The 22,393-nt window shown below is 40.5% G+C and overlaps 1 protein-coding gene across 6 annotated transcripts in view; it reads left to right on the top strand.

The window, feature by feature from the left end:
• The window catches only part of TENM3 (teneurin transmembrane protein 3), a 2,356,642-nt gene that overhangs the window by 377,197 nt on the left and 1,957,052 nt on the right, over positions 1 to 22,393 (top strand). The gene's annotated exons all lie outside the window — the stretch shown is intronic.

Genomic DNA, 22,393 nt, shown 5'->3' with positions numbered 1-22,393 from the left:
GGGCTCCTGTATCCTTAAAGGCTCATTACATGGCTCCATCCTTCGCCACACCATGCCTCATGCCTCACAGGTGTTCTCTCATTGATACTGATATCTCAGGCCAGCCATCAGGTATCTTTAGTCTTTCACTCTAAGCCTTGTCTGGGCCCCCAAATCTTTCTGGGCTCGTGCACTCCCTGCTGGGCCCCATTCTCAGTCCCTCTTGGCCTATCAGTTCCTTAAACAGGCCTTGAGCCTGCCCTCAGCAGTGCTCAAGGCTATACCTAGATGCAACTTAATTAAAAGCATCTGCACCCTCCAGCAGGCACTCAAATCTTCTCAGGGCTTAACAGAAACTAAAGCTACCTGCCTGTATAAATAAACCCCACTCTGCCCCAGGTACCATTCCCTTGTTCCCAGGTCTTTGGAGTTGCTTCCTCCCCTTGTAGAGGTGGGCAAAATATAGTCCATGGCTGCCCCTGTGGCACTTGTCATTGGCTTGAGCCACTTGCACTGGGCAGCCTGCACCTGGCTTCCACCGGTGCCTGCAGCCCAGCCCCAGCCATCATACACAGCTCCTAACATGGCTGCAGCTGGGTGCTTCTTTCCTCCCCCAACTTCCAGCAGTGGCTCCTGCTCCTGATTTTATCCCAGTCACACCCACTGGGAGTGGCAGGCAGCTTCAGCTGGGCAGATCCTGCCCCAGTGCACAGGGCTTGGCTTCAGCTCTTAGACACCTTCTTGGCAGGGGCAGAAGCAGGAGCTGCTGCTAGAGGCAGGGGGAGCAGAACAACACCCAGCAGGGCTGAGCTATAGTTGCCAACAGGAGCATGACAGAGGCTGCGAGCAGCCAGGCAGGGGAGAGTTCAGAGGAGAATGACAAAAATGATGTAGTGTTTATAAAACATGTCCCATCTGGAAAAATTGGTTTATCGGGCTTTTAGTCTGCAAAAGAGAAGAGTGAAAGAGGATGTTATTTTGTTCAAATATTTACATGCCAATAAGAATCTGATCATAAGCAATCAGTTCATTTACAGTAAGAGAGAGGTGTGATATTGGGGAAAAAAACTTTCTAAGTATAAGGAGAGTTATGGACTGGATCAGATTACCTAGGTGAGGTTGTGGACTCTCCATCATTTAAGAATAGGTAAGGCAAACATGCGACAGGGATCTGTTTGCTCTGCCCCTCAGAGCGGGGGAACGTATTACGTTATCCCTATATTTTTCTTATTTCAGTGATTTCCTAGATTGTTAAATGTGTTATTTGGGATCACATATTTTTTTCTTATTATGTTAAGAACTTCACAGGTAATATCTGTATATAGGAGAAATTTAGAAAAACCAATACGCTTCCACAGTAAACCTTTCACTTCTATTAGCAATTTTTCCTTTGTTAGTGGTTCTCTTACTTCCCCCCACTCCACTTCAGTAGTGATAAATTCTTGCTGGCATAATTCACCTCTCAGTAGAACCACTGAGACTCTACTCCGTTTTGTAGAGTCATTCAAAAAATCATATTTTAATGTCATTAACAATTTCATGTCTGGAAAAAATATACTTGCATAGCTTGTACAGACAATCTATATAGTATAAGTGCTAATACAATAATTCTGAATACCTCTCTTTTCACATTACTGCTATAATGCCGTAATCTTGGGTTAAAATGTCCACACAGAATCTACATATGATCTCTGTTTGTGAAAAGTTCCCAATTTCTCATCTGTACACAAAACAACAAACAGAAAAGCATGGCTACTACCCTATTGCTAAATCTATTCAAAATTTGTCAAACAACAAACACTATGCGGACATGGCTTTCTGTATGAGGAAAACTTGTCTTTCGATTTCATACAAGATTTAATAATTATTATTAATGTTTACAAATGAAACAGTAAGATAAAGCAAAGGTATGTATCTTATCCATGAGTCAACAGAAAGTCATTGGCAAAGAGTGGATTAGAATTCAATCATTCCAATCCCAGCATCAAACCCATGTATCTTCATTTCTCTCTAAAAGATGGATAGAAAAGAGCGTAGGAAAAGAAAGTAACACTGAAAAGGCTTTTAACTACTGGCCTGACAATCTACCACATAACATACAACTCTTTCTCTTTCAATCTCATATTATGTTCCTGAGAGCAAGGACTTCTTAATGTTTGTTATAAAAAAGATGTGTTGAGTGTCTTTATAATGCATTTGAATGGATTTGAGCACTTAGTTTGAGAACTTTGTCTGAGAGCAATAGTTTTCATGTCAGACGTGTTAGCTGAAATACACAGCATAAAATTCTCTTGACAGTGTCAAAAGATCATAGCTTCTTGGTGCTTGTAGAAATCTTTTTCATTGTATGTGCATGTGTGTTATCATATGTTGATTATAGCCTGAACTCTATAATGGAAGGTGGTTGACTTGTGCATTAGAAATTTTTTTTCTATCAGCAAATAATGCAGCAACTCTTGTTTCAAGTTCTGCTAATATGTCAGCAAGCACAATCTTCCCATTAGCCAGCATTCCATTAGTCATCATTTTTGTGAGAAAATGGTGACTGATTACGGCATACAAAATGATTTCCCATTTATAACTAAATTTTTGCATTATAGGATGCTGTTTCCAATGAACTCTGAGGAGCTTCTGCAAGCATTTAATTTAGAAATATAGTTCTACTCATCTAGTTCTGTTTTGTATTTCCACAATGCTGATTATTGATTTCCTCTGATATCCCTAAACCAATGATGGCCAATGCCATGGGGGATATGACAGGGGATGGAATGCACTTGACATGTCTTCTATATTTACTCTCCCTATAAAACATATAATGCTTGCCACGGCTGGGGACAGAATGCTGGATAGGTGGACCATTGGCCTGACCCAGAATTTCTTATATTCTAATTCATGAAGCAGGATTAAATGTGATAGCTATGTTGTAAATTTGTGTCTTTGTCTCGGGACTGATTTTGGTATTTTTTTCATATCTTTTTAAGTTTGTGATTGTTGATTGCTGCTTTGATATTCCTTGTTTGACAGCTATATGACATTTACCTTTATTGCACATCTCACCCTCCAAATAGGTAAAATCATTTTCTGTTTCTAATGTTTCTCCGCCTACCTCATGGTTGCTTTGAAGACATTAATAGCCTTATATTTGTATCTCTCCATTGCTGAAAAAGTCAGCTTCTTTTCTTGTTTCCCCAGTTCACTGGATTCTTTCTCTTCATTGAGCAATATATTAAAAAATCACAGCAATATCATTAGGAAAATGGAAGCGATCCAAATGTATTTTATCATTTGTTTGTGAAATTTATTAGTCATGTTCTTCAATTTCCTTCTTTATGACCCATTCAGTGACCAATGTGAAAGAGACCCTTACCTCATTCTAACAATCAATAGAAACTATTGCTAATAATGTCAGCATCTCTGACTGCATATTTATTTTTATTATACAGATCTTTGATAATTTAATTATTTTGCTGGTACACCGCAGTAAGTCATATTTTATCCTAAACTGTCACTCTGTATCTCCTTCTAGAAAATTATGTAGTTTGTCAAAAAAGGGGCTCGCAACTGGAGTTCTGGACCCTTTCTTGTATACTGTTCCTAAGAATAAAAAATTTGATCTGCATATGATCTCAAGGAGCTTTAACATTCCTCTTCCTCTGTGAGCTAGAGGTCTTATTTGCTTCCTGCACATTCGAGGATGATGTTGCACAGAATTTTCCTATGAGTGGTTAGTGGGAAGGAAAACATATCTTATAAGAAAAAGTACAGGTAGCTCAATCTACTAAATGTATTAAGAAGTTGTTTATGTAATAACTGATTACATATATCTATATTTACTAAATTTGGAAACGATATTTGATACCAAAGGTCTGTTTGAATTGAGAAGAGCAAGGCAGCAAAGGCTGAACTCAGAAAAATTCAAACTAGATGGGATGCAAAGGTTCAACAATGAAGACAAGTGCTGTAACAGATTAACCAAAGGATATACAATATAACCTTATGAATCAGGCATGCTCGGGACCAGCACCTGCCCGAAATGTGAAAATTCCAGATTTTTTAAACCAGAGAGGTCCCAGAGCAGCGGCTACACACAAAGCAGTGGCATGGGGTGGTGGATGGCAGTGCCAGCTGCTGTGTATAAGCCTCCCCTTCCACTTATTGGAGAGTGGCTGCCACTACTCCCTGGTGGAGTGTAGTTTTAAAAGTGCTGGATTTTCGATAATTCTGGATTTTTGATATCTGGATTTATGTGTAGTAAGTTATCTATCACTTTAATTAATCAAACAAAGATTAATGGATACATATTAGTTCGACCACAAGTTGGGCTTCATCTAGGAACTGCTTGGTAAAATTCTAGTGCCTTTGTTGTACAGGATGTTAAATTAATTAATCATAACGGTCCCTTCACAGTTTGAAAGCTATAGCCATGTCCAGATGAACGTGACCATTTGTTTCCCTGGGGACAAGTAGCAGTGGCACACCTTGTGCCACTGCTTCTTTTCTCTGGTGAATGCCCATGCAAGCATACTCTGGCACATGACAGTTTACCTAGGTGGGGTGGGGGAAGCTGCTGTGGAACATGATGAACTTGAGTATATGGCCATACATGCAAGTTGAACCACAAGGTGAACCTGCAAGTCTGAACCACATGTTGTGTATGCTTAGGCTTTTCTGTTGGCATAGGAAATGTTAAGCTGAGGATGCATCTGTCCAGGATTTCCCAGGAAAATGTATAATCATCTGAAAATGAACCTCCTGTGCTTGTGTCAGACAACAGTATACTCATTCACTGCATGATCCAAATATACTGTACAATAACATTTACTTATTACCAAATGTAATACCTCTGATACCTGCATAAAGGCAGAAGTTTTTTTTTAAGCTTTTTATTAGAAATGCCTGCAGCCGGGATTAATAAAAAAATACACAATACTTTTTTTTACTAGTCATTGCAAAATATAAACCTTACTTAGAAATTATCATTTTGTAGTCCCATCATAATATTATTATCAAATTTGAATTGTAAGCATGCTTGTAATACTGCATTTTGTATATTTTCCTGTCCTTAGAGGGCAGGGTAAGTCAGACCTCACAAAGGATAACAATTAAAAAGGAAAAAAGAAAATCTGCATGAATCAAAAACTCTAAAATCAGATGTTTTATGTAAATATTTATTGAAGGGTGAAATGTAATAAATAGTTGGAAACTCATGTTTTGTGTTGCTCAACTAACTTTTGACACTAGGTTTCCACTGTGAATTAAAAAATGAAAGTATTGTAAGTTCAACAGAACATTTTAATTACAGGGCTTGCAAAGGCAGTGAAAATTTCTAAACTGAATTGTGGTGAAGTCAAAATGATTAAACTTTCATTAATACAGAAACCTGAGATGACAAACATATTCAGAGTTAGATAAATATTACCACAATGAAAAACCAAAACACTGGTAGTGGCAGACTGAAATATTCAGCAACCATCTGTCCTTCACCCACAATTTTAGATTGATGTCACTTCCATTATTTGTTCAGTTAAATTCTCTGCAGTGCCTTAAAATGTCAGTGGTCTTATTCTTCAAAATGTTATCTGAGTAATGCATGTTGGTGTAAGGATCCTCTGTATGTCAGCTGAGATTGATTAGGATATGAAGGCAAATGGGAGAGATCCGTAGAGTGGATCTGAATGACAGGCCACAACTCTATTAATTCAGCACTGGAGAGACAAACTTAAGTTCCCACTCTCCTAGCTTAATATACTGGATATTTCACTTTGCTACAGTAGGTGTTACAGGGCGACTGCGACACAACCAACACAACAAATAACTTGGAATGGATTATTATCAGCCTTTCCCATGGATTCTAGCTGTAAAATTTCTCTTTCTACACCTAGGGAACAGATTGGCAGTAAAGATCACGAAGGGAGGGGAGTCACTTTGGTTTTCAGAGACTGTTGGTTTCCTTCTAATACAGGCCCAAGCAAAATTTGAAAAGCTGTTAATCTCTAGGAGCCAATCCTTCTAGCTCTTAGCTGCATTGAATGCACCTGTAAGTTAAGCGTTACGAGGTTAATTATATATTTTTAAATACTATTGTTTTCCATTCAACTTTGCCTCTAGGATGCTATGAGAAAGATAAAACTATACCTCATATACATTTAACCTGACAGAAAATCTTCCTTCCCAAAAGAAAGGTGATTGTTCAGATATGCACTATGATGCAATCCACAGCTATTTTCTTGTAAGTTGGTGGATGGAGGAAAGGATGATAAACAGGAGCAAGAAACTTTTGAGATGCTTAAATATTTATAGGATGGTTATATGAGCCCCTATTCCTCTCTGTTGTAGTTCAAGAGAAATAAAGAGGACATGCCAAAAGGGGAGTGGGCATCATCTCTCATAACAGGTTCTCTCATTCTTTTCTTGAGTCTCTTTTATTTCCTGCTGATCGTACAACTCATCCAACTGGTATTGAAAGTCTTGCCTCCACTGTATTCAGCACTAAGAGCAATGAGTATATGTTCTAGACAGAGAACTAGTATTGTGAATCACAGAAAGATAGAAAAAGCAAGGCTGGAAAGGACCTCAGAGCCATATTCACATGGAAGTGGGCATTTGGTTCCCTGAGGACGGCTAGCAATGGGATACCTTGAGCCACCGCTAGTTGTCCCCAGGGAATGCCTGTTTGTTCTCAGGACTATGGAAGCACCTCCAGTGGCAGGAACTCCAGTGGATTTATTTAAATGCAGTTTAGTTACTTTTTCTCTATTTACTATAGGTCCTCCACACAATTTTCATATTTCCCCTTGAAGATAAGAGAATGATATGGAAACCTATCATAAACAAGATCTTTTCCATGAGTGGAATTACTACAGTACCCTGAGTATATTAAATATCCTGCATAAGCCATTTTAATTGTTACCAAGCCAAATATCTCTTGTAGTTTGTTCTCTGATTTATATTATAGTAATTTTAAGGATTTATAACTATAGCTATACCAACATGGAAGAAGGAGAAAATTGCTTTTTGTAGTGTCAGATTAGCATTCAAAACTCATAATGAAGTTGCTAGTGTAAATGCAGTCCCTCACATGTTTGAAAAGGTTTTTGTATGTGTATGTGTTTGCATGTAAATGGTATGTTTTACACTGAACTAGATGAAATGCTAGGACTGTGTTTTCGAGCCACCACCCTCTTCATGGTTGAGGTGTCGCTTGATGAGACAGGTGGTGAACCACATTTGGTTGCAGCAAAGTTTAGAACTAACTACAAGCCATGGACTTAGAAAGTCATGTGAGCTGGTTGTTTGATTTTTGCAAAAAAAAAATATTTTTGTGAAATATTGCTATTGCCATTGTGTAGGAGCAATCTTGGAGCAAGGAACCTTTTTTTTCTGCTCTAGGAACAAGGGAGAAATAACACATGTAGCCTTGTTTAATTTCTTTAACTATGAGGCAATAAACTCAACAGTGCGTGTCACTGTTTTTCCTCACTTGGTTCAGTGTATGTTGGAGGAGCTGGATTTTTTCTTCACCATTTCAGCTGTAAAGAGGCCTGAACCACTATTTCCAGATTCCTGAAGGACCTTTCCAATTCCAGGAAAGGTGAGCAGTGGGAGCAGGAGGCTTTGCAGCCCCATGGAGTTGAGCCCAGTGGTGGGAGGCAGGGAAGACCCACTGGCCAGTGGTGATGCCTGTCAAGTTTCAAGGAGGTAGGTGCAGGAGTTTCTGGGAAATAGCACCTCAAACTGCTAAAAGCAAAACTCATGTTACTTGCTGGCAGCAGCAGCCTCCTGTCATCCTGTGCACAGATCTGGGGGTCTGCACCCCCAGGAGAGCTGTGGGGCTGTGCCAGACTCCTCCCGGGGATGTAAGCCCCTGGATCTGCACTTGGGATGACAGGAGACTGCCACTGCTACCTGCACTGGTGCTGGGCACAGCCGCACCCAGCACTGGGAAGACTGGTACTGCCACTGGCTCCAGGCAGCACCAACAACCTCCTGTTGTCCCACATGAAGACCTGGTGGCCCACACCCCTGGGAGGAGTCTGGCAGCACTGAGAGGGCATGTTGAGCTCTGTCGGGCTGGCAGAGCTGCTTGGAGCGCAGCCCTGGCTCTCCCTGTTTCCCGCTGCTGGGCTACAGTCCGAGCAGCTTCACCAGCCCATGGAGTTTAGCCTGGCAGCAGGAGAGCCAGTGGTGGAGCTGCTCAGATTGCAGCCCTGGTGAGCACAGCCCAGTCGTAGGAGGTTATGCAGCCCCACAGAGCTGAGTCTGGTGGCGGGAGGTGCCACTGGCCAGGGCTGCACTCTGAGTAGCTCTGTTAGTGGCTCTCCTGCCACCTCCCGCCACCAGGCTGAGCTCCATGGGGCTGGTGGAGCTGTTCAGAGCTCATCCCTGGCAAGCACAGCCAGTGGCTGGAGGTGGGAGGCACAGCCGCTGGCTGGAGGTGGGTCCAAGGTCCGCAGCCCCATGGACATAAGCCTGGTGGTAGGAGGCCAGGGAGAGTCACTGGCCAGGGCTGCACTTGGAGCCAGGGCTGTGCTCTGAATGGCTCCGCCACTGGCTCTCTGCCACCTCTCGCCACCAGGTTGAGCTCTGTAGGGCTAGCAGAGCTGCTCGGAGCAGTCCTGGCTCCCCCCAGTCTCCCATCACCAGGCTGCTTCAAAACTTGAAATGTTTTGAAACTTTCAAAACATTTCAAATGCCCTCATTTCATTTTGAAACCGTTTTGAAGCCGTTTGTTTAATTTTGATTTCGCTGTTTCAAGCTTGAAATGCATCAAAACAGCTTTGAAATGAAACATTCATCAAAACTTCACACAGCCCTATTGTCTTTCATCACAGGATTTCTTTATGGAGTTTTTTGTCTTGAGTCCCAAATGCATTTCATTCCCCAGCTGTGAATTCCAGCATTCCTCTGAGAATCAGGAAACTCATAACTGCAGCAGAAGCTACCAAACAGTATTGTTGATTAGTTCCCAACATTAGTGGGCCTAATATTCAGAAATCTCCTTCCTTTGGCCCCATAGTCTATATTCACCTACCCACCTACTTGGGAATAGTTTCCTGTTAAACATGCTTTGGGATCCCTCCAAACATTTTTTTTCCATTGTAAAAAATCCTTGAGCAATATTCTCCACTCAGTATTAGACTTAAGGCCTTTTCATCCGGTCATTTTAGGTGATTTCTAGAGCTCCTAACACCCAGATTGTCCATACATTAACATTTGAATCTTGTTTTAAGCACTCCTTAGGCTGCTCAAAGCTTTGCCACTCCAGGGAAGGATTATCCCTGATCCATGCTACCCAGCTTACATTACATTAAGGTGTAGCCACTCTACACTATACCTTAGTGTAAAATCCCTACCCACCCACCCCTTCCCTACCAGCCTGGATCAGACCCACTTGCCCTTCTCAGTAACTGCTTACTTGTTGCTGCTCACACTGTCTGTCCTGGGGGAGCAGGCAGGGGAGGGTTAACCTGCCTGCATGGCCCAGCCATTTCTGCTCTTTGTGCGGGCTCAGCCCTGAGAAGAGCCGCAGCCTGGCAGTGGTAGCCAGGCAGGCAGGTTAACCCTGTTAACCTGGAAGTGGCAAAGGGCAGGGGTGCGGGAGATGGGCCTAGGGGGAACTAGGGGAGGCTCAAGGGGCAGGGGGGAAGCATGGAATGGGAAGTGGGGTGGGATTCTTATCCTTCAGTCCTCCTGGCCCCTGTTGGCCTGAAGTGCGACGGCGCCAAACTTGACCCATCAACATTTGTGCAGCTCACTGTGTAAGTAGTAACAAGGCTCTTAAGAACTGTTCTCTTTCTCCTTTTTGAGGACTAGCTGACCATTTTTTCTTTTCAATTGCTGACCTCACCTCTTTATAAACTGGCTAGAAATAACATACTTTTCAGACAGAAAGAACTCTGTCATTTCACTTTATAATTCTTACCTGCCTAAGTAGCATTCAGCCCTCGGAGGAGAATTCAGTGATGTATTATGGTATAGGGAACACATTAAGAACTCTCTGGAGAACCCTGGCTTTTTTCCCCCAAAACCAAATTGTTATAAGATATAGTTGTGCTCAGAATGAAGCCTTGGTATTCCTTTTACAGCCAGATGTATACCTTTTCAATTCAAAGATTCTTATTCCTCCATAGAGAATGTTTTTTTTCTCTTTTTGCATAACCCGGGAGGTCCATAGATTTTATGTGAACCATTTGCAAAGTTGGCTCACAAACTCAAATAGTTGCCAACTACTTTATGATTTTATTATTAATTTATCTTTGGACATTTGATCCCAATTTTCTGATTCTGTTTTTCAAGCTATACGTCATTCAAGGTGAATGTATCAGTTTTCATTTATATTTTTCTGCCAAAGCTCACATTTTATCTTGGTTCTGACCGTTTCTAACCAGAATGGTGCATATGTGGGATTTAACTTTTTTTGGATCTCAATTAATTTTTATTCTGAGATAAGCAATGTGACACCATATAATAATCTCTGGGAAAAAAAAAAAGACTATCTTTATAAAGGCCTGTATAAATCTATGTAGAAGCCTTGATATGGTCATATTCACAGATGCTGCAAAATCTGGAAAATCTGTTCTTCCAGTTAACACAAAGGCAGATTTTTTCAGGTTGGTAAGTGACTTGAAAGCTTAGATCTGAGGGAATGATCAGACTTTGAATATGCATCTAATAGGGAAGCTGAACTTTTTTGTGATCCTCTTTACCATCAGCTAGTATAAATCAGCATGATTTCATAGGTGTCAGTGGAGCTACTCTGATTTACATTAGCTGATTGTTTTCTCCATGTTATTATATATGTGATCATTAGTAATAGCTGTTATATAAAACAGTATCTGGCTACCAGTTGGGTACATTCTGAAACAAGCAACAATTGTATACTTGATCTGAAAGCTGCTTGTCTTTCACTCATAGTCTGAAAAATTTTAAACACTTTACATTTTATCAGTAGAAGCCAAATTTATAAAGAAATATTTGAAGTTTCAAAAATATAAATGTTTGCAAGCAACAAGCATGAGAACTGAAATAGGTACAGACATTTAAGCATATTAAAATATTTAATTAGGTTATTCTGAAAATGCTGCCTATTTGGTCAACAATATTAAGCACTGGCATAGAGCAATGCAAGCTACCTGGGTTATTTGGTATTCCTATTCCATCAGAACATAAAGCATAGGAACTACTATCGTGGATCAGACTTGTCTATAATGTTCAGGTATTCTGTCCTGATAGTAATGTTTTAGAGAAAGGCATGAGCACCCAGCAGAAAGGAAATATAGCATATATGATACATTTTACCAGTATATTTCAACTCTGTTTTTAGTTGGAATCTGTTTAGCTTTGGGTTTTTGAAAGAGTTAAAACAGATGGAGAGTTAATTATTCTGTTTCTCTTTATTTGTACTGAAAACTGCTCAGTTTGTGACTTACCTAACTTAACTGTTTAAGATCTTATCTTTTGAAGGTGATTTGGCTTGAAGTTGAATTGATTTAGTGTTACCCATGTACTTAAATATTTGTTTAATCTGGACCTTTGTGGGTTTCAGTCAGCTACTTAGTGAATAAAAAAAAAATAAGTATCTGATTACACACGCAGGGCATTATGAATAGCAAATACTCAAATCAATAGCTGCAACCAATAATTTGCAAGAGGATGCAAGACAAAATAGATTTTTGTAATTCATCAACTAGTTTTGAATAATAGACACATTTGTGTATATCAAATATTCCATGGACTATTAATGAGCAAAAAGGGGGCTGCACATAGACACCAAACTGTAGTTATAACCTATCAAAATTAATATTTTCCATTCTCATGGATTTAGCAATTTTCAACAAAGAGTGCTTATCATTTTAGAAACTAGAAAGAGTTTCATGTGTGAATGGGATGCAGAAGAGTTATTCCAGGTTTCATAGTATAATGAATGTTTGCTAGCTTTTCTATAGCAGCATTTCTTTTTTGTGCTAGGTTCATCCTGTACATTAACTACATTTATATTTTATTTCTGGTTCACTTGCACATTTTGACAGCTTGAAAATTGTTACCAGTAGCAAGGAGTTTCATTAGGAAGTGCCTGGAGGCTATAGGCTGATAGTCATAAATAAGAGGAGCCATATAATTCTGACCTTATCAGGCAGCTGTGTACAAATTTTCTCCCACCTACAGTACTTGATACTTTTAATCTGATGTATTCTACATTAATATTTGGGATATCTGCTGGGAAGAGGCAAAGCTGCCTTTGAAATAGCTAATGTCAGACTAAGTCAACAACAAGAATTTGCTTGTATTGGAAACCAACTATTTCAGGGTTAGTAAGATAGTGCAGTATATCACAAATACCAGCACTCAGTTTTTTCTAAACATTTTTTGAAAATTACTGATGTTTTCTTTTTCTCTAGCAGTTTTTCCTAATATCTATATTACACATATGTTCCTGTTCATTGCAATGGAAGGTTTTGGTTACAATAGAGGGAAATGCATAATAAAGAAGCACAATTTAGTGAGTAGAAGGAAAAACATGTCTGAAATGAAAATAACTGTTATCTCAGGTATACACCTGAAATAATGTTCTTTTGGCTTCACTTTTTTCTTTACTTGAAATGAACATACTAGTGTTTTTATTTTAATTAGAGACATTATGAGGACCATTCAAATTAATTTCTAACAGGTGGTTGCTATACAGGAATCTTAAGTTGATAAATGTTTCCATGTAACCTCATGAAACTAAAACAGCCTGCAAATTGTAGCTCTCATTTTGTTTCTTGTTTTTGTTTTGTTCTGTTTTTTGTCTTCCTCCCCTTTCCCTACAACATGCAAACACACCAAGCAAATAGTGGGGGGAAAAGTATTTACACCTTTGTCTGGGGAGACTTAAAACAGGATGCTTGTGCTAGGAAAATGGTAATTAAGCTGAAGATGAATAAACAGTATGGACACATCCACAAGCACATACTGTAAACCCTTCTGTGCTATCTTACAGTCTCCCTTCATGACTTTGTGCAAGAAGTACATGGTGTGTTGCTGTTTTACAGAAGCCATGAGTTGAGTGGCAAGAGGACATGCTATTTTTTCTGTTCCTTGTTGCAGCTTTTAGGGTGGAATTACACACTGAAGCTAGGATGCGGCCACTGTATTTACAGCATTTTTATTCTGTCATTATACAGTAGTGTGATTTCTTTTGTCTTTTATTTATTCATTTTTCTTTACTCAGTGTGTAGTGAAGGTGATGGGACTGATTCTTTCCTGTCCCTAAGTTTTGTCCCTAAGTTTTTTGTGCAGGAAAGAGATTGGGGCATCCAAGTTAACACAGGTCAAGCTGTGTTTATATGAGGATGAAAGCCTATCTTCAGGGAATCAAAACTTCTTCCTAATTCCTATGCAAGAGGCTTTATGAACTTTATGGACCCAACATTAGTGGAATGTAGACATTGTAGCATATTTTAGGCATAACTTAGTGGAGCAATGGAAGACCCATTTCTCTCTCCCAACATGCACTCTAGTCTGAGGTCGTTGCAGTAAGACAGTCCTGCACAGGTAGGGTGACCATACATCCTACCCACCTTGCTCCTGCATAGCAGCAGTGGTGCCTGCGCAACTGCTTGCCTGGTGCACCATGCCACTCTGCATCCCTACCAGACTCCACTCTGGGACTTTTAACCAGCTGGCCAGGACCAGACTATGGAAGACAGGACTGTTCCAGTTTTGCCCAGGACATACATACAGTAACCCTATGGAGAGGCACACATGGATCAGAAGGATATTCCACCCCAGCAGGGGAAATTTTTGTAGGTAGAAGATAGATTTCAGGCCCTTTGCATCTTCTTTGTGACTAAAGGAGCTGGATGTGATTACAGGATACAGCCTTGTGTGTTTAAATATTTTAATGTTGCAGAGGTTTTGTCCCTGGTTTAACAATAGTGAGCAACAATGCACTTAGAATGAAATCAGTTTGCCATGATCAACCCAAAATATAATACTATTGTATCACTTCTAAATTTAAAATGTATACAATAACTATATGAATTAAACACTTTTGCAAGCACTTAATAAAAGTATGAGACACACTGATGGGATTCCTGTGTTTAAAATTAAACAGAATAATCAGAAAATTTGCAGGTTAAGCCATTGAGTGTTTGATTCATGTAGCTCAGTCTACCCTCCCCTGTCCACAAAAAAGAAAACCCTTTCTTCAGTCTCACAAGAACAAGATACTGAAGGGTTCTTTTTCTTTTTCTCTTTTTGTGTAAGAAAACGTCTTTCTTTTTTTGTAAACAAACTGTCTTATTTAACTTTATTATATTGACCAGTGCAGCATTTTAGTAAATCCTCTAAGATTTTTAACTCAGCTCTTCATTATTTAAACCTAAGAATATGAAAATGCCTATTTGAGAATCTATATGTTTTCATACACCTTCCATGTCAAAGGAACAAAAATATTTCTGTATTTTATTATGGTATTTCTGCCATTTTCTTTGTATTTAGCATAGTTGCTGAAAGCTCTGTTCCTTTTGCCATGTATAAGTTCCAAGATTTTGGTACTGATATTGCTTTCTGAAAGTCAAGTTTTTATAATAAACTGCGTGAAAGTGGATTTGAGATATTTTGGTAATACATAGTTTAGTCATTGATCTTTTGACATTCTGTTTTGTTTCCAATTTTGTCTCCAGTAAGGAAGTAATTTTAAATCTATGGTTATTTTCTACACTCGAAAAGATTAAATTTATACCAGAATAAATCCTTATGGGTATATCTAAACATCACCCTATGGTGATGTTGTTACTGTGCCATGCTTTATTACTTCCTTTTGGAAATAATAAAACATGGTGCAGTGACCACCCATACTATAGCTAAAACATTAGTTTTAGCTGCTACTTTGCTGTAGTGGCATGCTAAAATGGGGGAGTACACCATTATGACGAAGTAGTTGCTAGTCACGTGTAGACTTATGTGATCGCTATGTCTCCATAGCGCATCATATGACAACATAGAATATTGCTATGGTGACATAGGGTGATGTGTAGATGCACCCTATGTGAACAGGATGCAGAAGGATTATTTGGTTCCTCTGAGCAATACCTTCATAGTGGGTTTGACCAAACAGGTTTGAACCTATGCTTTTTTGTTACCTGTGTATAGGCAAACAAGATGGTTATTTAAAAAATAGATCCTTGCAGGAAGATGGTATAACATTTCCACTAACTTCAGTAGAACTGAAATTTCAGCCATAGTTCTTAGACTTTCAAAAGGGAAGACTTCTTACAATGTAACCAAGGAAATGGGAATTTGGAGCTACCTTATATAAGGATGTGATTCACAGAATTTGCAAACAACCAATCACTAAACCTGGTTTCAGAAACATTAAAGCTTTTTCAGGACTAGGGGCATGGGGGAGGACCAGAAGGAATTATACTGACCACTGGAGAGTAGAGGGCCAACCTCTTTTATAGGTGTGCCACAAATTAGTCCTACACCCTCCCCAAATGTCATTCTGATCCCCTTCCTCTGCCTGATCAGCTGCTCTGCTTTCTGTTCCTTGCTCTGTCTGTTGCCTGATCTGCTGCTCCATTTTTTTTCCTGCTCACTCCCCTATCAGTCACTGTGCTGCTTGTCCCTTCACCGGCCTGCTAAGTGCCACACACAAAGGCTACCCATGATATTTGCAGCACCTGCACCCTAGCTTGGCCACCCCCAGCTTAGAGGTACTATATTTGTTTTTTTCCTTTATGTATAGTGATCTTGACTAAAGTAGTATGCCTTTTATTTTTTTTAAAGGCATTTCAAGGTCCTGTGAAAAGTTTTCAATTTTTTTTTCTTTTCCATCTCTTTCAAAATGCAAGAATGCAGACTTTTTAGGTTATTTCTGTATACCTTTTGGACCTTTTTCATATTTTTATTACATCTCTTATTTAGGCAGCCTTTCACAGGTGTGCAATTTAAAATAGGTTAGATTTAATAAAGCTCCTTTCACTCAACTACACTAGTTAGGAGCGAAGTTCAAGGCTTAACTTTATGCTAATTTTACATTTACAGTGCGGATAATATTTCTGTCATTCAGGAATATGTCAGGTCATCATTGTCTGCTGCCATATAGACATAGCTTTTACATATTTCATGAAAAAGGAGTTTACATATTATGTAGGAAGATGTATTACTGCAGTATGAAATCTTAACTTTCCACCTGGTGCGGCAGCTAAAAACATTGTCTTTCTATAGTAACGAAAACAACAGTATCTACTTTTTTGAAAGGAAGGCAGATTTATAAGACTGAAGGCTATATCCAAGTTTTCAGATAATGCAACTATTTAGTTTTACATGTTGGATAGGTGATGAATTCCACATCAAAGCTCAGTATGTGTAACTTGCAGAGTAAATTAATTTTTTTACATTTATGTTAATGCTAAGTTCTGCGTGCCACATTAAATGCCAGATTTATTTTGACATTTCTGTAAAAGTATGAAAAACATGACTGGGCTCCAAAGCACAAGTTAACAAAGTCCCCTTATTACATTCTATTTTTCTGTCACCTTTTACTCTTTCGCATGCATATTTTAGTAAACAGCTACATCTTTCTTTGCCTTCTTGGCTGCTATATCTCCACCCTTTCAGTATTCTGGTCCAAAGGTGACCCTGCAAGACTGAAAAGGAAATTAAAAAGGTGATCTTAAAGAGGTTTTATTCTGTGCCATGCTCATGGGCTTCACAGTTTCCCAAGTGATGTTCCTACCCAATCAAGATGTATCAAGGCCATTTTGGAAGCAAGTGCTTGGCGCACAGATGGCTAGAGAGCAATTGATTCTGAGGGAGCCGTCACAATTTCTTCCACCATGAAGTAAACAGGGTGGGACTTCCTGCAGAATGCACATTCAAGTATTTTTATCTGTAAAGCTGGAAGACAGTCAAAGCCCTCTTGAAAAACTGGCCCCCAGTGTTAACTCTACCACTTCATTTTCATGCAGTAGGGTGACTGATGCATCTTGTCAGACTTACTCTTTTATGTAACTTCTTCATCGCTCATATTCTGACTGCACTAATTCAACCTGATCAACACCGTGAAGTTGTGAATGTATTAGTATTATCAGGAGACAATCAGGGTTTTTATGGTAGAAGCTGTAACTGGATCATCTGTTTAATGCTAGACAGCCTCAGGTGCAATATTGCCTATTGTTATGTACTTTTATGATATTTAATGATATAAAGGAATATGTATACTCTAGAGTATTCATAGATATTTTCCAATTTAATTGCTTTTAGGAAAGTTTACGTAAGTTTCATAAGCTAATTTAAGACCTTATGAATAGAATAGCTGCACAGAGTAGAAAAATAGCAGTTTAACAGCAAAGAGACTAACCAGAAACATGATTCTTGGAATAATACATTACCCTTGTAATCAATTATGGATGAAATGTTCAGTCCATAATTGTTCACATCATCTACCTTTATAGAAACTCTCATGCCAAACCTGATTATGGAAGTAGCACCTCTTCTGTCATAACTGTCTGGATGAAAAACAGCCTGCATATGTGCAACTGCAATTAGTAATACAAATCAATCATGCTGAGAAAGCGCTTTCAAGAACAAAGCACTCAAAATATGACCAAACTAGCCACTATCTACTCTTACTTCAAATAGTGTGATATTTAAAAAACAATAAATATCACTTTTCAGAAGTGAGAGCTGGAAGCTTAAACTTTGCTGTTATTGAGGTCATACCGCAGAAAGGAGTTAAATGGGAAAAAATGTGGTTACGACATATATTTTAGAAATGGTATCAGACCGACAGGCAGTTTTGCCAACTGAGACACCCAAGTGTGAAAAAAAAAATGCTTGACTTCTTCTGCGCTGGAGCCTAGACTTGTCACAGAAAGATTTGTTTAATTTCTCTGTGAGTAGATATAATATGGTCCCTTTATATCTCATTATGAAGTGGAAAGGGCCCTTCACAAAGGAAGGTTAAGGTTGGGAAATCTTAAGTCTTAGCAGGGATATTAGAGAGGGAGACAGGAGAGAAAGTGATGGAATTCCTTTAATGGTGAGACGTGGTCTTACTAGAGAAGGCTTCTCCTTTAAGGAGGAATTAAAAGGGGCTTCAGAGTATTAGTAGGGCTAAGAAAGGCCAGAGTTGGGAGGTTTCCAGCTGGGACTATATAAGTAAGATTGAAGAAAGACTAAGGAGTCCAGATAAAAGACTGCAAGTAGACCAGTGCAACTTGAACTATGAACTTAGGAAAGCCTAGTAGATGCACCTCATCCCAAAGAGCAAAACCCACTGTTAGCAATCAGGTCCCTATAGAAACAACAAACTGTGGTAGATAAAGTACTGGGAGATGTCGGAATAAGACACTGACCTGGGGGTATCACAAAAACTTTGCTTCAATTTCAGGAGTTAGTCCCTGCTCACAGTGGAATCAGTCCTCAGTGACCTCCTGGCTCACTTTGAAAGGCTTTAGCAACAGTCTTAGCACAGGTCATCCTCAATAATGGATGAAGTAGATAGAGAAAGGAAAGATAAGGAGTGTGGTAAATTCTGTCTTTGTCAAGAGTGCCATTGTTGGTAAGATTAGTATCTTGGGCTCCTAGAGAAATACTGGATATGGCAAATCTTTTTCTTGCTTCCCTCCTCCAGTTCCAATCATCTTGCTTGGTTCAGCATACTGTTCAACACCCCATCTCTGTTTTCTTCCAAATAAACTGTATCTTTATTCACCAATGCTTCACCATTAAATTGCTATTACTTTTCTGCTGCATTCAGTTCTTTTATCATAAATCTTAAATCAGCTTATAACAATTATGTAAATGTTCCCCATAGCAATTAAATTGGAATTTCCAAGCACATCTCAGAATCTTTTGAATCTTTAAATGTGATGCATGAAACAGCTGCTGCAGAGTTTTCCAGATTATATCAGAGACCCCAAAACAGCTAGTCTGACTAACAAAACAGAAGCAGTTCTTCTTAAGGGTGAGTGAGAAAGAGGGAGGGAACAAGAGCCATAATGTCAGGGCCTTGTTACACACTGTACTTTAAGCTGCAGTGTTGATTGGTGTTAGTCCTAGCTTGAGTTTGGACCAGTAACACCTTAAGGCTAAAAACCTTCCCTGACTGTCCCCCACCTGCACAGTTGTGATTTGCCACTAGAGGGCTGGTGAGCAGGGGCCTGACTGGGAGCTAAAGCTGTGAGTTGCCACTATAGCTAAGTACAGACAGTCAAGAAGTCCAAGACTGAATCAGTTCAGTCTTCACAGATTAGTCTAAGTTGCATAAATTGAACCAATAAGCAAGTGAACAGACATTCAGTTTTGATTCCAGAAATGCAGCCACATGCCCACAGTGCCCCGGGCCAGAAGCCAGGGGACACTAAGAATGTCTTCCTGCTCAGCTGGAGCAGACAGCTTGGGCCAAGGCTAGCCTGCCCACCCTATGAGGGAGCAGGGTGGTTTGTGGGGGCAGTGCAAAGAATCTTGGGATGGTGGGGGACTCTGAGTTAACTTAAATCTGGAGGGGAACTGGAACAGAAATTCAATAAGCTGATTTAACTTAAATCAGTTAAGACTGATACTACATCCATCTAAGTTTATTTTAAACTGGTTTCAGTGATTTTGAAAGCAGTTTATATGCACTGACCTGCTGTTGTATTACAGATATGAACTGGTTTCTAATCAATTATACCGGTTTATGCGTAATTTCTGTCTTTAAATTACAAGGTTGATAAGCCAGGCCAACTTTTATGTGGGATGTGTGAAAGACTGGTTGGAGTGGGGAAGGCAGAGAGTTAATGGGGTGAGGGTGGGTAATGAAATGGGAGGTGAAAAGTAAATGGGGCACAGGAAAGTGGTGAAATGAAGTCAGCTCACCACGGAAGGACAACATTTAAAGAAATTAAAAAAAAATTAAAGAGCAATAAAGAGCCATGACCCAGGAAGGAAGCCCTAGCTCAAGGGGACCCGATCAAGCCCCCTACCTTATTTCCCCCAACCCTTCCTAGACCCCACTCCTGGACGCAGCCATGCTGTATGACCTATCTAGCTGGCATTTGCCTCATCAGCCTGTTGTTTGCACAGGGTTGCACTCCTGGAGTGGAAAAGTCACATCCCCTGGAGGTGGAAGGGGGAGTTGGCTTGGTACCAGAACCACCCCCTGGGCAGTAGAGTTCAGGAGGTAGAAAAGTCAGTCCACACAAAACAGTAGAGTGGAGGAGGGGCCACTGCATCCTGGGATGCTGGAGGACTTCAACTTGGGCGGCTTATCTGTAGGGAGTGGCCACACATTAATGAAACATGAGCCAGGTAAAATGAATCAGACATAACCCTGCCCTGGAGAGGCATAACTTTAAACCACCTAAAGTATAATTAAAACTAGTTTTAGGTTTTAATGTGTGGACAATCCTGGGGTTAAGAGCATCAGGAAAGTAGTGTTTAACAAGGCCCTTAGGGTATAGGAGTTAATTAAGTGCCCGAGGCACGTTCTACATGATGTCCTTGCAGCCACCTAATTCATCTATGCCCAAAGTTGTTTTTAACATGTATGTGCAGTACTTTTTTTATTATAAAATACATACGCAATATTAAATAAAAGAAGTTGGGCATTGTCTTTAAGATTGAATCATTGTGAAGTCTCTAAATGTGTAAGCAACATAAAAGACTTAAGGGACCACAGATCTAACAAAAGGTGTGTATCTCACTAGTTAATGGATGCTGTGCCCAGTACACAGAGGACATGGATCTGTTATGGTTTCTGAACTTGAGCCCTTTACTTTTTATCATCCATCTCGAGCTGTAGAGATTCATGCTTTTACCCAAATTCCACCGCAAATGGTAATGCTTCTTATCAAGTTTGTTCCTATTTCTTGTATAATATTTCTACAATATGGTGCAGCTAATCCCTTTTATTAAACAGAAGCAGAATTAGGAAAAAGTACTGTAAGCCATCAGAGTAAGTGGTGATGTATGACACTGATGGAGACAGATCCATCAGCTGATTTCAATTACATCATTCTAGTGATGGTAATGCCTTTATGACAATTTGCACCAGCTGAATTTTCCACAGGGCTTTTAGAGGATCCCATAATGTTATATAGAAACCTTGGACAGAGATGAAAAAGGAGCATGTCTGTTTCCTGTTTTCCTGTTTCCAGCCTCACTTCTATCCTGGGGAAGGTCTTTGAAAAAATTATCAAGGGCCACATTTGTGAGAGCGCTGCTCACACAAGTGGTGTTGAGGGGTAATCAGCATGGGTTTGTGCAAGGCCAATCCTGCCTGATTAACCTGGTCTCTTTCTGTGACCAAGTAACAAAGAGCTTAGATGCAAAGGAGGAAGTTGATGTCATCTTCTTGGACTTCCAGAAGGCCTTCAACATAGTGTCCCACACAATTCTGGTGGGCAAGCTGAGGGACTGCGGCATTGATGAATGCACAAGTCACATGGGTGGCAAACTGGCTTCAGGGGCACACCCAGAGGGTGGTGGTGGATGGGTCAATGTCGACCTGGGAGGGTGTGGGCAGCGGAGTCCCCCAGGGCTTGGTCCTTGGGCCGGTGCTGTTCAACATCTTCATTAGTTACCTGGACGAGGGTGTGGAGAGCACCCTGTTCAAGTTCACTGATGACACCAAGCTGTGGGGTAAAATGAATACACCGGCAGGCAGGGACTGCATCCAGGCAGACCTGGATAGGTTAGAGAAGTGGGTGGATCTGAACAGGATGTGGTTCAGCAAGGACAAGTGCAGAGTGCTACACCTGGGGAGAGGGAACCAGCATTATGGTTATAGGTTAGGGGCTGACCCTCTCGGCAGCACAGAGGCAGAGAGGGATCTTGGAGTCATGATTGGCTCCAGGATGAATATGAGTCACCAATGCGACGAAGCAATAGGCAGAGCCAACCGCACCCTGTCATACATCAACAGGGGCATCAGAAACAGGTCCAGAGAGGTCTTGCTCCCCCTCTATGCAGCGCTGGTCAGGCTGCAGCTGGAGTACTGTGTCCAGTTCTGGGTGCCGCACTTCAAGAGGGACGTGGACAACATGGAGAAGGTCCTGAGGAGGGCCACTCATATGGTTGGGGGCCTCCATGGCCAGCCCTATGAGAAGAGGCTAAGGGACCTGAATCTCTTCAGTCTCCACAAGAGGAGACTGAGGTGGGATCTTGTGGCTGCCTACAGCCTTATCAGGGGCCAGCAGCAGGGACTCGGGGAAAGTCTGTTCACCAGGGCCCCCCTTGGAGTCACCAGGAACAGTGGCCACAAGCTGAGGGAGGATAGGGTTAGGTTAGATATTAGGAAGAACTACTTCACTGTAAGGGTGGCCAGAGCCTGGAATGGGCTTCCCAGAGAGGTGGTGCTCTCACCTTCCCTGGAGAGCTTCAAGAGGAGACTAGATAGGCACCTGGCTGAGTTCTTATGACCCCTGCCACCCCCAGTGCTCCT

The sequence above is a fragment of the Crocodylus siamensis genome, chromosome 2, assembly GCF_052110815.1.
Source record: "Crocodylus siamensis isolate JL-2025a chromosome 2, ASM5211081v1, whole genome shotgun sequence".
Taxonomy (NCBI): Eukaryota; Metazoa; Chordata; order Crocodylia; family Crocodylidae; genus Crocodylus; species Crocodylus siamensis.
This window is presented reverse-complemented; position numbering and strand designations above follow the sequence as displayed.